The sequence below is a fragment of the Sipha flava genome, unplaced genomic scaffold (genome assembly GCF_003268045.1).
Source record: "Sipha flava isolate LNK unplaced genomic scaffold, YSA_version1 324_pilon_pilon, whole genome shotgun sequence".
In the NCBI taxonomy this organism is placed as follows: domain Eukaryota; kingdom Metazoa; phylum Arthropoda; class Insecta; order Hemiptera; family Aphididae; genus Sipha; species Sipha flava.
In genome coordinates, this window is record NW_020273009.1 from 226,445 (window position 1) to 238,515 (window position 12,071).

Here is a 12,071-nt window from a genome sequence, read left to right on the forward strand (position 1 = left end):
TGGGCGCGGTACGACCGCTTCGCTTCCCCCACCCACCAACCGACCACGTAGCGGATTTTCGTTCGCTGAGAAACGAGGCATCTATCGAATCCGAAAACTGTGCACGATGAACCAAAGAATAGTCGATAGATACACTTTATGGATTGCTAGTATTTTAATGTTTCAATTAGTTTTTGTTTTCATTATTCATGAGCAGGACTTACGTTGTGTTTGCATATTCATTAATAATGACTGTAAAATGATCTGGATAAGATATCGATTTGTTTCGAGACTGAACGGAATGAAATGCGAACAACTGAATCGCATATTTATGCATATTTTGCAGTTTTTTTAGGGGTAAATGCATGGTTTTTGCTATTTAATTGTTATTTTCAACATATTTACTAATTTTTATGTTTTACGTAGACAATTTATTCTTAAGGTTAACATTTTTTTAAAAAAGTTTTATATTACCTATTAAAACTTAAAAATCGGACTCCTTGAATTGCTCCCATCCACGGAAATCTTTAGTAAAAGGCGAATGATTTATTCACAATGAAAGGAAACCGGAGTTTATACTAAACCTTTTTTTTCATTTTAATTGAGAAAAAACGAAAAAAATGAATTAGATTATAGGGGGTAATATTATGGTTTTAGACTTATAGAATTATTGTTTTCAAAAAATAACTAAATAAAAAAAATATGTTATTGCTATTGTAAAGAAATTCAGTTGTATATTTTTGCACATATTTCAGTTATTTTAAGTGCATATGTGTATGCATATTTCCTACACTTTGTGTGAAGTAAGTCCCGAACCATTTTCATAAGTTACTGACAAAAATAATATTGAAATGATGTTAAATCTCATTCTGCGACTTTTTAGACCTTTTATCTTTTGAGATTATATTCACTGTCATCCAATGAAGTAAATTTTGATTATAAAATATAAAGTCTTCTACAAAAATCAAAAACATATATGGTATTTTAAAGTTTAAAAACTTAATTAATAAAACTAATTGTCTTATCGAATCTTCTGATTTTTAAAAATGGATTAAATGGAGTAATGTTCCAGAAAATTTGAAGTCGTGAATCATAAAACTTCTCGTTTCATCAAAATATATTCAAATAGTGGACGTTATTTCTAAGTATTATATTCGTATGATCGATCACGAGAACTAATTTTAAAACCAAAAAATGACCCGTTTAAAGAAACTTTTTGCGTCAGATTCCCTGTACCGCATCACGTACTTATCACGTGGAATACTTGTTGTGCATTTACTATCCAAAAAAGTGTATTCAGAATAAGAAAAAGCACTCCTGACAAAGATGAAAACGCTTCAACAGACCCATTTGAGTCTTAGAACTGTAATAATTATAAATAATAATTTATAAAAATTGTGTTTTTATATTTTCAAATGCGACATGGACTATATCGTACGCATAACTACACACGACGTATGTACGTTCGAGTTCATGTACTGCACAAATATCACCGTGAACAAAGCGAGAAATTTTTGACCCGAAGCAACTCTTTCAGTTGCACTTGTCGCGATCAAATAGATCTCACGTAGCCACACTCGTATGTACTGTATAAATATGTCCAATGTCCTCGTGTTGTTCACAGCGCTTGTATACAGCGTGTATTGCCCAACTAAAACAGAGTTCAGAACTCGAATACATAAACTAATCTTGGCCCAGGGATACGTTCGCATGTCAAACGCAACACCGAAATCCAAATACTGTGACCTATGGCGTTTCCGTCGAGTACGAATGATATTCAACACTAATGCGATGGCTCAAATATATAGGTGGTTTGATGTTTTCCAGTCGACGTCGTTGACGGTTCTGAAATAGGATGTAATAATACCATCCAAAAGTCGCGAAATACATTAAAAAAACTTCCGTCATCACACCGTGGAAAAAAGTTTATGTAATTATTGTGTCTGTACTCATATCTACCGTCTGTTCGTCAACTCACGAACGAAATTACTGTTCATGAATTAAATTTTATACCGAAATTCGTCTAAAAGCTTCAGTGTTAAAGTTTGTGAATTTTCACGCAAATTTTTTTTTTTTTTTTACCAATACGGTGCCCCGAGTAGAAGATATTTCGAAGCCGTCTCCGCTTCTGGTGCAGCACATGCTGTTTAAAAATGTAATCCGTTTATATCTACCACCCATTGCCACAGCAACCAAACATTGCGCCCGGGGCGAAACTTCAAAATGTTCACTTATGTATTTTTAATTTAAAAATATTATATTTATTAGGTATTATTTTCAATGATTTCTTAAATTAATATGAAAGATGTTGAAGATTTTGTAAACAAAATATACGATATTGACCGTTTTAATTTTTAACATTAAATGCAAAATTTTCATTTTTGCACTCTCCCAGGAATCGCGCCTGGTGCGAAGGCACCTCTCGCCACCCCTTGCTACGGCTCTGTTACCACTACACTCGCACCAATAACGATTGATGTGTCGTGCAATTCACCACCGATTAGCTATCGTCCGGTTTTTGTATTCTATTTCGGTTTGTATAAATAGTTTTACATAGCACTGCATTTGCACCGGTGCGGTGTATACGACGATTAATAAAAATTACAATATTGCGTATTGGTCCTTAGAAGGTTTTTTCGATCACCGGGCGAGTAACACATTTTTAGGTAAACGATATTAAGGGTAAATGTTTTCACGTAAACGTTTCCAAAACAGTTTTCCTGCAGGTATGTTATAAGGAAATCTGATTTCAATGGTAATAATATTGTTCTGAAACGATACGGGATTCTTCGCATTTTATAAAGGCACTATTGGTTCGAAGACACGCGTATAGCATATATCCTCGCCTAATCGCGTTTCGGTTGGTCAGATGCCATTCGTCATATGTGCTATAAATATATTTTATTTTCATTACATGTTATTTATATAAATACGTTTTACGTTCAGTATATGCAAAGACGATGGTTCGATTATCGATTATTAAAAAATAATACCTGTATTGCAGGTTCCACCCCTAGTCTGGTTTTAGTTTTTTAAAACGATTAAGATTGTTCCGTTCGTGTTGGCAAAAGTTGAGTTTCTGTTTTATTTTTTTTTATGTATAGGTACAGCATAATATATACATAAAGTAAAATGCACCGAAACGAAGTATGACTAATTGGTTAGCAACACTTAATGTAAATCAATGTATACGGTAGAATCTACAGTCTAGAGAAAATAAATAGTGTAGACTGTTAAAAATATTACGCGTAAGGTATTCGATTAAATTTCAATTCTCATTTGCCGATGTACGTATTAACGTTAAGGATGTAATAAGAATCGCACAAAGTAAAACTTAAATCGAAATCACTATAAATATATTTTATAAGCACTTTATATTCAGAAATGGGATGATTTGAAAAATATTATAATCTGAACTTATGTTACACCCGTATGTATATATATCGACGATATGGTGTTCCCTAAATTTACGTGCTTTAAAATCAGTAACTTTTCAGAAAATATAAAAATCGATTCATAATATCAACCATAATAACCGATGAACACAATATTTGCTTTAAAGTTTATATTATTCTTAAAAAATTTTAAATGTACCAAACGAGATATTTACATCAACATCAAGATTGTGAAAATTGTAATAAACTGATATTTATATTTATATATATATATATATATATATATATTGAACATATTAGCTCATTTTCGGTATTTTTATTTATGTGCTATTTTATCAACGATGTTATTTTTAAAGCTATCTAATTTCGTAATGCCTTTCTCGTATAATCGAAAACGTGTACGATTTTTTCTAGTCGTATGTTTATAATAAATCTTATAACATATAATATATCTATCAGTAATACGGCGATATGGATCGTTTATATGGTACGATGTTTCACTAGTACGTGTTTTAGTAACGGACGCTTTATAGTGTACGTGCACCATGTAGGTCAGTCAGTATAACGTATTATTTAAAACCTTCGCTTTCATTCGACTTAATACGGATAATTTACAGTTGTAAATACGTTTTCGGTGAAAATCTAATTTCACGCGAGCAAAAAAATAAAATAAAAATACTTGCAGTGAAATTTATGCAGTCGGTCGTTCAGACGGTTTTCGAATGACTCGCATTCGTAATGCATAATGCACTTTTCTTTATTTTTTTACCGTCGTAATATAATCTATTATAACGTCATATTGTGCAGAACGAATATTGTTATGTAGTTTAACTAAACGATAAAAAAAAGTTGGACAACATTAACGGAATCGGTTCGATTTTTTTTTTTTTTTCATCGCACACACTCACGATTAACGGTTAATATACGCAAGTGACGTTATACATCAAGTGCATGTGTTTGAATCGAAATCCAGAAACTCATCTCGTGTGAGAGTGATGTTCGAAACGAAGTAGTTTTTAAGTACCCGACCGCACCACAATCATCACCACTTTAGCCGTGTTCATTATTGGAACTTTGACGGTTGACATTGAAACGTCGTAGTTCGGTTAATTGATTTGTCATTGAACGTAAAATCATTATCCGTGGCAGCGTGTTATAAGTAGCGACACTTCAACGTCAAACTCATTACACGTCCATACGTTTGTTATGATATTATAGCGTTATTATTATTACGATTATTGGTATTATTATTTAACACGAAACCTACGCAATACGCATGCGGTCGCGGACGGACAAGCTGATGATTATGCATAATAAATAATTGACGGACCACGTGTGAGGTGTGTTTTATTGTTTATGAATGATAGTTCGTGGTTTCTCATGCAAGACGCGCCGTTAATGGGAGGGGTGCGTGACCACCACTTCACCGCCTACGAATGGCTTATTTGTGTAGTCAGCAGAAGTGTAACTAGGAATTTTCACGCCCAGGGAAAATGTTGAAATTACGCCCTATCATGGACCAATAATCGAATACTCTTCTCGAGAATTTTTCGTCTAAAAATTAATATACTCAATCATACTTATTGAGTTTTAACCTACTAACAGTATTTAACAACGTTAAAAATATCGAATTAGTTATTAATAATTACAAAAATTACATCCTCTAAAATTTTACGCCCGGGGATGAATTTCCGTCTTCCACCCCCCTAGTTCTATCCCTGGTAGTCGGCGATCATCAACAAATCAAGTAATATTAGAACTGTAGAATTTCGTTTTAGAAAGTAGTCGGCAAATCTGTATGTTTACGACTCGCCTCCCCTCATAAAAAAATATTTTTTATCATCGACCTCGTCTCGACGTGCATAATAATTGTTATAATTCATTTATCAATACAGGTGTATTGCGTTGAGCAACAAGTTACTGGATTTGCTACCGACATTTTATTGCCAATGTACGTACTCAATACAGCGTATATTAATAATATTATGTGCTTACGGGCTATGCATCGTACATATCGTCACACATTCGTACTCGAATGCAAAGATCAATAATTTACATGTTGTTTTCATCGGGTACGATACGATTTCTGTTTAGTTTTAAATTTAATCATATTTTGTACAAATAACCCGTCAACGTTGCGAAAATTAACATAACTAACCGCTGGCCAGACACTCGTTCAGACGACATACGTAGAGTATAATACTATTGTGTTCATGCAATGCGTGTAAATAAGTTAAGACAATAATCATGTGTCCAAGTTAATAGTATTATTTTTATCAGACACGTCTTCGGCGAAGAATAAAATAAGTACACACACACACACACACACACACACAAGGATATATCGACCTTGATCTCGCGTTCAGTTATTAATAATGAAAACAATAATTATACCTAATTTACACTCTTGACGCGAATGACTCGTCCAGTAATAATTATTTATACGCACATAAATAATAATATTCCTGTCCGATACGTTCAATTGCTTTTTTTCTTCTCTTCAATCCGATTGTAAAACGTATTGAAATGCGTCTATAATATTTACAAAAAGTATAACCATCAAGTGGATTATATTAAAATGTAAAACGTATACACTTACTTTTTTTTACATTTTTTTTTTTTTTTTCATAATAATATTGATGTTTGCTTTGTAATTATTTATACTATTTACGTACGAACATTATTACAAAATGATTCTTTTTATCATAGGTTTTATTAATTTTATCATGCTATAATTGGTTTCGTTAAATCTGATTGCGCTAAACAATTATGTATTCGACTCGTTACCATGTACCCCCGACAGTCGATTGCAATTAAAATGTTTATAACGGCTAACTGGAACATAATTTAGTATATTATACACATGCAAACCTATTTAGAAATTTTCAAGTATTCGATCGAAATTCCAAAGTAGAATATTTTAACGTATTAATTTAAGATACAATATCGTAAACGCGTTATTTGTTAAAGAGGGGTCATTCGGCCGCGTTTTAAGGACAATAACATAGGCAATTCAATATCACATGTGCAGTGTTGTTGTATGGAAGAATTTATCGAAAGAACTTATTAATCGTCCATAAAATATCGATACTATGTAAATTACAACATTTACAGTGCTTACATTTTAGAAGATGACGCCAGGGGACTGAATACTAAATCATCAGACATTCTAGCATAACCTTACTATTTTTTCAAAAAAGTACGCATTGGACGGTACGTTGTTTAATTTTAGTTTATACAAAATTACTAAAGGTTATTATTTTTAAAAAAAAATAAACCGTTTAGGAAATACATATGTTGGATATATCTACAGATGTATAAAAATGTATCTGTGAATATATCTAAGTATTAGTTTTTGGTATAGCGGTACATGATAAATGATAAATGAATTTGCTAATCCTAAGTTTGAGTTTGTAAAGTATAAGTAAGTAGGTAATTCAAACTTTAATAGTTTTTAGTTTTCTTCGATTTATGTTTTTGAAAATATTTCAAGGATGGTGTGCTAGAGAAAAAAGTGGATGGATAAGTACCGAAATAAATGTTAAGCATCAATTTTTATTGGTGTAAACCATGCCATTGCACACTATGTTTATATATTGAGGTTATAGTTCAAACTTTGAAAGCGAGTGTTATAAGTTATGAAATATTTGTTGGTTAGTGGTAACATATTTAAGGGTGTCATAGTAGGAAGAACCAATACCGTACCTGGTCCCTTTTTTGGGAGGATGGGAACTTCATACATTTATTCACATATATGTATTTTCCTAGTATGATATAAAGAATACAAAACAAAAATTGAAAAAAAATTATCATGGGAAGGGGGCAACTTCTACATTCGTCCTACCACCGAAGACACCTCTTGGATGAACACGATTGTTTTCAAGTTACGTACAACGAACTTGACGTGCATTTTCTGTATTTTTGTATTTCTGTCTCGATTCAAACGTTACCTATGAGAATGGCTAACGAACCGATGAGAAATGGCTGCATCCGAATTGGTTTCCAATAAACATTTTCGAGTAAAGCGAAATGCGATGAAATATGATTTCCCATCGTTACAATATACAATTGCGCTTACTATGAAGTAACCTTTAACATACATACTAATTGTGTCTCTCAGATACAGATTCTTTTTATTGCTCGAATAAGTGAACTCTATAGCTATAGACTAATGATTCGATGTCAATGAAACCAATTAATGATACGGTTTATAATTTCTATGATTATGTAACACGAAATTATATTGAAACAAACTGCACATTTCCATCAACAATGTGGGCTGGGTGTAGATGTATTGTATTATATGTATTGTATTGTATATTAGATGTATAGAAGTTTGGAACGAACAACTAATTGCTGTGAGTCATTTCTCGGTAAATTTGACAATAATTTTTATTCCGTCCACCCGAATATTTTCCAATTAATCAAAGTTTTGAAATAAATCTAAATTTACACTTATACGTAAATAGTACTTAGTACTACGTAACTACGTAGTACGGAAAAACCATAAGATCATAAATTAAAGACCAGTGAGTAAAAGAGAATTGGATAAATTTGATAAAAAAATGAAATTTCTAAATAGATCAGATTTCATATCTAATATTATTTATTTATATAATGACATTATTTTAATAATAAAAATAAAATGCAACAAAAACGAATGTTTAAAATATGCAACAAATTCTAAGACTCTATAAAATGGGAAGAAAAATGAAATTGATTTAAAAAAATTTGGGAACCAATTCTGCTGCACCAGAAAAAATTACAAAACATAAATGTACACTTGGTTAATTCCTTTTTCTAAATTTAATACGAGAAAGACAATGAAATAATTTTTTATTCAAAAATAGCAACACTAAGACAATCAAAAATTGAATCTCAGCAGAGCTCTATATCTGTAAAATTTCGAGTAGGTATAATTAAATCAGTCAAAAATTACATTTATGTAATATGTAAAACACTCACAATAAAGATTGTAACAAATAAGCTTTTTCTAAATCATAATCGATATGGCTATTCGTTTGGTAAAATCATATTAACACACATAATACATTTGGTATCGAAAATAGAAAATGTATTTATAACAATATGAGTATTGAACATTTTTTGATTTAATTTACCGTCGCTTCATTTTTCAGAAGAATTTAAATCTTATGCATTATAAGTTATTAAAAAAAAAAAGTATTTTTTTACTTGTCATTCGGAGATTAAAACAGAAAACTTAAATACCGTTGGTTTTTTTAATTAATTATATTTTTAATTCTCTGCGTTTACAACCGCTTTTGGATTATACATTGAAATATAATATAACAATACATTTAGAATTGATATCAATTACATGAACACTTCACAGTTGGTACATGACATATTTTTAAATTTCAGTTCTTATTCTAGGTTTATTACGTACATAATACCTGATTGATTTGTTCCCACAAATGTTGGTTAATAATGTATGGTTAGACGGCCAATTTATACGTAATAAATCACTAACGTCGGATCGTCAGTAATAATTTAAAAGTTAAAACAAAATTACTAAGGTACAATATTATTGTCAGTTATATTTTTAAATAGCACTGCATGTGTGCAGTGAGTTGAAATATCATATTGTTTATCACACATACATACACATATAGACCAATAGAAATACGGAATGTATTGCTACCTATTTATTTGTCGAAATATTTTCTAAGCAAATTATATTGAATTATGATGTACCTATTATATCTATTTTATATTATTTATATTATTTTAGTTGGATATTGTGTTTAGTGTTCGTCATTGTATCACATACCATCATTGTTATTCATAGATGATTGTGTGTTTATTGAAAATAATCGTGATCGGGTCACACAATGATATATTAAACCGGTATGTTCGTTAAAATACCAAATTCGACGTCAACATCAAAATAATTTTTTTCCTTCAAATATTTAAATAAATATGAGAAACAAAAAACAGTAATTTTTACCTGTGCTGCGTTTATAATATACTGTACGTTAATTAAATAACAAACGTATAGAATCCTAAATTACAGTAATTGTTATGAGATAAAGAATGCTTTAGGAGTAAATTGTAAATAAAAAAACCAAAAACTACCCGACTAATTTGACGTAATTCAATTATTTCAATTATGCAAGAACCATTTGGTGTAAATGTAATAATCAAAATAGAGATGTAATGAATATTCCAATATCAGTATTCAATGCTACAATACCTTATTTGTGTTATCCATTTTTCCATGACAAGCTTTTTATACTATTTATTATTAATAAGTAATCCATATCTACACAACTAAAGATAATGTATATCAATGATTAATCGACCTAAATACGAAAATATTTTTTATCTTTCAGGTATCTGTTCGTAGTTAGCTTTATTTTACTCGTTGTAGACGTATATTTTAACATACAATCATATGTGCCGTGCCGGGACCTAACGTTTTGTTTGTTGTAATCAGTATCTCGTTCAAGCTATGTTCGCTATAGTGATTTGTAGTTTATACTGTATTAATAATAGTTAAATTATGATATTCGAGTATTTTGTTTAATTTTTATTTTTGTATTTTAATTGCCATGTCAAATAGTAAATATCGCTGGCTTCGAATCCACTTTTCGCAGGCCTTTATGCATCATAAGACGTATAATATTATTATTAAACGTTTTGTGTTGCGCGAAAATTTAAACGAATAATTTTCGTTACATATTGTATTGTAGCATCGAATACTGATATTGGAATGGGAGTAACCGAATCGGTTCCCGTGTGAAAAAGGTATTTTATTAAGTTAGGCCGAATTGGTTCCCGTTTAAAAAAGTTATTTTATTAGGTTGAGTCGAATTGGTTCCCGTTTGTGTACAGGTAATTTTTAATTTGGTACAAAATATAAATTAGACAGTACAAAATATAAATGTACCTACACGGCTACACTCTATAATCTATAGTATAATATACAATAAGATGGCAATATATTTATATATTGGAAGTTTAGCAAATTATCGGTGATATCCCGATCAATTAAAATAACGATTGAGATATATGTACTTTTATAGCTGTATGGTATATCATCTATATTATCCTATGTACGAATGACAATAATGTTACAACAATATTGTTGTACAGTCTTGAATAACACATCGTGTAAATTTGTAACTTGTATTTTGTATTTTAATTTATATTTTTGAATTTTAATTTTTCTTAATTATGGAGTTTATGTTTAGTGAAAAGGGAACTAAGTTGTTGATTATTGACAATTACAAGTTTGGATTCCAAAAGAACCTAGCAGATAACATACAGAGGTGGATATGTACAAAACGAAAATGTAAAGCATACGTTAAATATAGCGGAGATTGTTTATGTGAATATTCGAATACTCGAATAATTCCCATCACTGAATCAAAGAATTTCAAATCGTATGATACTAATAATATTATAACGAATTAACATATTATCACACTCGATATCGATTGTATCTACTGGCTAGAAAGTACGCGCTTGTTTTGCATGTAGACGTTTATGGCTCGTACAAGAGGCACATTTTTTTTTACTTAGCGTTAACTCGATAAATGTCGCTCAACACCGAAATGCAAAAAAATCACAATAGAACTGACCGAATCGTAGTAGTGAAACATTACCTAAAAGTTGTGTGACAATTTTAGAGAAACGTTTTCCGTGACACTAACTACAATAGAATAATGCTGCGAGGTACAAAAATGTATTGTATACGAAATTAAATGTTTACCAATTAATTAATTAACTGCACAGTGTGTTTCAGTTGATGTCAAATGAAAAATTCACAACAAGACTACAACGATCCTGTTACGAATGGCTTTCGTTCATGTTTTTCACACTTAAAAAATTAACAAATATGCTTCGTCGATGTTGAAAACAAATATTCGTAGTCGTTTTTTGAGTCTATGAATTTAATTGTAATTGAAATTTCTATTAACTTTGGTGTACATAAATGTTTTTTGTGTAACCAGAAAATCATGGTAAAGATTAGTTTACAAATAAATAAAAATGTCACCATTTGAATTAAAATCACCGGAATCGATTAATTGCTTACTACAAATCGTGCATTCAGTTAACATATTAAAAGGGTAGACATACACTTTTTATTTCTCGTGTGTTACTATTATTTTACGGACTACATGTTATTATTTAGTAAGAAATAATTGTAAGTTTGAACAATAAATTACATTTAATTGTAATCGACGAACTGGTGTTTGGTGGTGCTTTTAATCACTTTAGCGGACCTTCGCAAAATTTAGTGTACACTGCGCGGTAACTGATTACGTTGTGTACACAACGCTAATAATATATTCCGTGACACGTAAATTAACCGGGGTGCTGTAATCATTACGGTGCTGGAGGCATCGAGCACTCCCTATTCGTGTGCTGATAGAAAAAGAGGGGAAGAGGGTGAGCACTCTCGTTAATAACACGCAAACGGCGAGGTCCATCGGAAGGGTTGGTATTGGGGTTTGGTGTATACGCTTCTCGTAGCTAAAGCGTTTTACACGCCGACGATGTAGTATACACCGATACGGTGTACGACTGAAAGATTAGAAACATTGGCGACCCTAAAATCCGGGGTACGGTGGCGAGTTTCGCCGTGATCACTCGAACGACGGATGGTGACGGAAGATGACAATGACGATAATAATAATAATTAGGAACACGGTCAGTCATGACGTTGGACAG

The 12,071-nt window shown here is 31.3% G+C and overlaps 1 non-coding gene across 1 annotated transcript; it reads right to left on the reverse strand.

Annotated features, from left to right (window-relative positions):
• Positions 1 to 434: 434 nt before the first annotated feature.
• On the reverse strand, positions 435 to 554 carry LOC112686812. The gene has a single exon (XR_003148921.1). It is a non-coding gene; the product is annotated as a U5 spliceosomal RNA (small nuclear RNA).
• Between the last annotated feature and the right edge of the window lie 11,517 nt (positions 555 to 12,071).